General features: G+C 45.1%; 1 long non-coding RNA gene across 1 annotated transcript; it reads right to left on the bottom strand.

The window, feature by feature from the left end:
• Positions 1-682: 682 nt before the first annotated feature.
• Positions 683-4,104, bottom strand: LOC114031364. Its single transcript, XR_003567734.1, has 3 exons — positions 3,897-4,104; positions 947-1,135; positions 683-750 (listed from the first exon to the last, which is right to left on the bottom strand). It is a non-coding gene; the product is annotated as an uncharacterized LOC114031364 (long non-coding RNA).
• Between the last annotated feature and the right edge of the window lie 986 nt (positions 4,105-5,090).

The raw sequence follows: 5,090 nt of genomic DNA, 5'->3' as shown, positions 1-5,090 counted from the left end.
ATAATAGTTAGGATTTAGATAGCATTTTAAGGTTTACAAAGCACTTTCCAAATATTGTCTTGCTTATCTTCACAACAACTCTGGGAGGTAAGTGAGGAATATATGGAATATATTATAGATGAGGAAAGCTGAAGCTGAGTCAAGTTAAGTGCTTTGCCCAAGGTCACACAACTAGTATCGGAAGCCAGGTTTGAACCCAGGTCTTCCTGACTCCAGGTGCAAACTGGAACTCATAAAAGTGAAGTGACTTGTCCAGATAAAATGGCTTATAAGTGGTCAGGACAGTTCTCATCTAAATCATCTAACTCCTGCTGCAGACCTCCTCCCACTATTCTGTTTTCCTTGAGATGGTAAGATTGAGAAACAGAACCAGAGTGAAAGACACTGAGAGGTGGAGGCAGAGAGTCTAATGGATAAAGCACTGACCTGGGTGTTGGGGGAGACCTGGGTCGAATTTTCTATTTCTGCCATTAACTGTTTATGTAACCTTAGGCAAGTGACTTAACTTAAGTAAGTCATTTAACTCTCCTAGATACCCTCTATGATATCAGGGAATGTACTAGATGACTTCTAAGGTTCCTGCCAAATCCAGTGCTCTTATGACCCATTGATCCTATACCTCTTTTTTGAATCGTTCAGCGAAGTTCTTGTAGGCATCTGAGGATGTGTTTTCTAAGTCCTTCGTAAATTCTATATTAGTCACAGACACTTTCATTTTCACCGTAGCATTGACTTTTTCTGGAGGAGAGCCTGGTAGAAATGGACTTGATTATGAGCATACAAATCATTCACAATGAAAACTCTGTATCCCCCATGCTTTGTCACCTTCCACCCACTCCCTGAGAAATGTTCGGGTACCTTCGGTCCCTTTTCACTCCCCTGTACCCACCTCAGCTGTTGATGTAGCTAGCCTCAGAGCCCTGAGACCCAGAGATGTTTGGCTTACCTATTGGAAGGCTTTCTGAAACATATTCACACTTAGGGCCGTAGAAGAGGACATTGCAGATGCATTTGATTCCATCCCAGATGCCATCATTCTCGCACACAATTTTCTTCCCCTCACATTGCTTTCCATAGTAACCACTGGGACAGATGCAGGAGGTTCCATTCCAAGTACCTCCATTTAAGCATATCACTGAAAGAATTGAGATACTCAATGCAGTTATGGAGAGGGGGAGAAATGGAAGAAAGAAAGTGGTAGGAAGCCAAAGCAAAAGGTTTGGGGGAGAAAAAGATGAGTCTTGAGGGGAAGAGAAAAGTGACGAGACCAAAGAAAGAGATGCAGACTGTATGAGACTTTGACATGGAGAGAGAGTGTCATTTTGCCTGGACTCATTCGCATTTTCTTATACTCACTTTGTACTTTCCCCATCCCAGTGATTCTGAACCCCTAGCTATTGATGTAGACATCACCACATCCCCATCCCTTCAACCCCAGATGTGTCTGCTCCTTCCACTGTCCTTTAGAATGCTTCCTCCATAATTAATAAACTTTCCTTAACCTTAAATTTCTACCTTTTTCAGTCCTCTCTTTTTCTGGCCTCATGACATAGCTTCCTTCTAATAACACCACTTTCCACCATTTCCAGTACTCAAATAAAGATTCCTCCTCATTTTCTATCATTCATATATGTTCCCTGACTATCTCCCCATTACTCTAGTCTCAGATAAAGAGGTGGTCCTCTTTACCAGAGCCAACCCTCTATCCTTTATCCTATTCCCTCCTAACTTTTCCAGTAGAGTGCTCCAATCCTCCCTCTCCTCCTTCTCCTTCTTCTTCTTCTTCTTCTCTCTCTCTGTCCCTTTCTCTTTCATTCTTTTTCTCAAATCTCCAATTTCTCTGTATCTATAGACTCTTTCCCTGTTATCTTCAAACAGGCCTTTGACTCCCTAATCCTCAACAATCTCTCACTTGATCCTACCATTCCAACTAACTATTGTCCTGTAATTTTTCTCCCCTTCATGGCTAAACTCTATGAGAATGCTATGTACCATTGGAGGCTGTACTTCCTCTTGTCTCACTCTCTGCAAGTGGGCTTCTGACCTCATCATTCAACTGAAACCATCCTCTCCGGTATTACCAGTATTCCCCAAAATCTGATGGCCTTTTCTCCGTCTTTATTTTTCTTTGTAGCATTTGACACTGTTGGTCACCTCCTCCTGTATAGTCTGAGTTTTCATGATACTGCTCTGTTTGACCACTCCTCAGTCTCATTTGCTGGCTCTTTATCAGGCTTCATCTTCATCAGTGTCAGGCTCACTAATTATGAATGTCCCCCAGGGCACTACCCTAGGCCCTCATCCCTTTTTTCTTTACACCATCTTGATCTCATCGTCTCCTATGTGTTCAAAAATTATTTCCGTAGAGATGATTTACAGATCTATATAACCAACTGTATGCCCCCTCAGCTACATTCCTGTTTTACAGCTGCTCTTAGGACTTCTCAAATTAGATGCCCCATAATTATCTCAAACTCAATATCATTTCCCCAAAACTCTTCCCTTTTCTAAATGTCTGTATTACCATTGAGGCCCCACCATCTTCTCAGTCACTCAGGCTCAAAATGTCATCCTTGACTCTTGGCTTTTGTACACCCACATAGCGAATTCATGGCTAAATCTCATTGTTTCTACCTTCACTTCATCTCTCACCTATGTCTCCTGCTCTTCACTCTTCCAGTCACAACCCTAACTGAGGCCTCATCACTTCTTACCTAGAATATTGCAATAGCCTTCTGACTGTTCTCTCTACCTCAAATCTCTCACCATCCCAATCCATTCTTCTCTCAGCTGCCAAGATGATTTTTCTAAAACACAGATCAAACCATGTCACCTCTTACTCAGTGAGCTCATAACCTCCAGGATCAAATATAACCTCTCTCTTTGGCATTTAAATCTCTCCATAAACCAGCCCCTTCCTACCTTTCCAGTCTTATTACACTTTACTGCCCTCCATGAATGACAAGATCTAGTTATATTACTGTTCCTGAAAGAGGACACTGCGTCTCCCATCTCTACCCCTTTACGCTGGCTGTCTCCCATGTCCTGAATGCTGTCCCCCTTCACCTCTGACTGTTAATTTCTCTGGCTTTCTTCAAGACTCAGTTCAAAGTCTCCTTTCTGCTGGAGGCATTTCCCAGTCCCAGAAGTTGCAAGTTTAAGCATCCTCCCCCAGAGTGCCTGCTGTAAACTGTGGCTATATCGTATATGTACCTAGTTATATTCCCATATTGTCTCCCCCCATGAGAAGGTAAGCTCCTCCAGAGCAGGGACTATTTTTGCCATTCTTTGTATGCCCCACATAGTGCCTAGCAGATAGTAAGGGCTTAAGAATTTCGTGTTGACTGATTGACTGAAAGATGTGATGGAGAGGCAAGTAAAGAGAAGGAGAAATTGGAAGAGAGAGGTGCAGACCATGTGGCATCTGGAATGAGGACTGGGAAGAGACAAAAAGGAGGAAAGGACTCCATGAGGCCAGTCCATGCATAGTCACTTACATTTTAGGAGACATTAAAGCATTAAAGTACAAGCCTTTGTGGGAATGGAAGGTTGAACCACAACCACTTATGAAGGAAGTTATAGAGTTTCACAGAAAAAAGGCCAAGAGCAACAAAATGGGATTGGAGAATAGGTGAATGTCAGCATAAATGAATATCTACAGGAGGCCATGCCAAGACTAAAGGGAAAAAATAGACAATAATGAGTGATATATGATGGTTCTAGGCAGTAATAGCAAGAGAGGACTGGAAAGGAAATTAAGGTGGGAGAGGAGGTAGCTCCGCAAATGAAATTAAAGCTCCAAAAAGAAAGAGGTAGACAGAAGGATGGCATTAATGAAAGAAAAGACAGAGGAAAAATAGAAACAAAGAAGTTAAAGGCCCCAAAGAGGCACTTACATGGAGTAGTAGTTGATGGTGTGGTGGCTGGAACAGTTGTGAGAGAAAGAGTGGTGTCAGATTTTGTGGTGCCGGGGAATATGGTCCCTCCAGTGGTGCTGCTTGGCCTAGTGGTATCCTTAGTTGTTGAGCCAGGTGAATCAGTGGCTACTGCTGTCAGTGGGAAGGAAGTGAGAGCCTGGGTGGTCCAAGGGAGTGTGCTGCTCTGCTCTGTGTTACTCTGAGATGTGGGGCTGGTCTGAGTGTAGCCAGGAAAAGGAGTGGCTGTGGCTGAGGTTCCTGGGAAAGTACTGGCAGCTGCTGTTGTCCCTTGCGTAGTGTTGAGAGACTCGGCAGTTACAGTCGTAGTACTCTGAGAAGTTGGGCTAGTGAAGGTGGAGCCAGGGGAAGACATAGCTATTCCTGAGGTCCCTGGGTAAGCAGGGGAAGCTGCTGTTGTCCCTTGGCTCCAGGTGACAGCCTGGGTGTTCAGAGTCGTTCTCCTGCTAGGCTGGGTGGTAATTTGAATACTGGAACTAGTAGAGGTGGAATCCTGAGAGGATGTGGCTGTGGTTGAGATCCCTGGAGAAGTAGTGGCATCTGCTGTGGTCCGTTGGGTAGAGGTGAGAGTCTCAGTGGTTAGAGTCGTCGTCCTCTTAGAATTATTGGTACTCTGGGAGGTGGGACTGGTGAAGTTGGAGCCAGGGGAAGGTGTGGCTATGCCTAAAGTATGTGGGGAAGCAGTGGCAGCTTCTGTTGTCCTTTGGATCCAGGTGACAGCCTGGGTGCTCACAGTGGTTGTAATGCCAGCGTCTGTGGTACTATGAGGTGTGGGGCTGGTAGAGGTGGTGGCAGGCGAAGATGTGGCTGTGGATGATGTCCCTGGGGAAGTAGTTGCAGCTCCTGTTGTCCCTTGGGTAGTGGTGAGCACCTCAGTGGTCAGAGTTGTAGTACTGTCAAAATCAGTGGTACTCTGAGAGGTGGGGCTGGTGAAGGTGGAGCCAGGTGAAGATACAGCTGTGGTTGAGGTCCCTGGGGAAGTAGTGGCAGCTACTGTTGTCATTGGGCTCCGGGTGAAAGCCTGGGTGCTCACAGTCGTTGTAATGCCAGGCTCTGTGGTACTCTGTGGTTTGGGGCTGTTGAAAGTGGTGGCAGGGGAAGATGTGGCTGTGGTTGAGGTCCCTGGGGAAATAGTGGCAGCTTCTGTTGTCCCTT

Source organism: Vombatus ursinus, unplaced genomic scaffold, assembly GCF_900497805.2.
Source record: "Vombatus ursinus unplaced genomic scaffold, bare-nosed wombat genome assembly UNPS02015153.1, whole genome shotgun sequence".
Lineage (NCBI taxonomy): Eukaryota > Metazoa > Chordata > Mammalia > Diprotodontia > Vombatidae > Vombatus > Vombatus ursinus.
The sequence above is the reverse complement of the archived record's forward strand: the minus strand, read 5'-3'. Positions and strand labels throughout refer to the sequence as shown.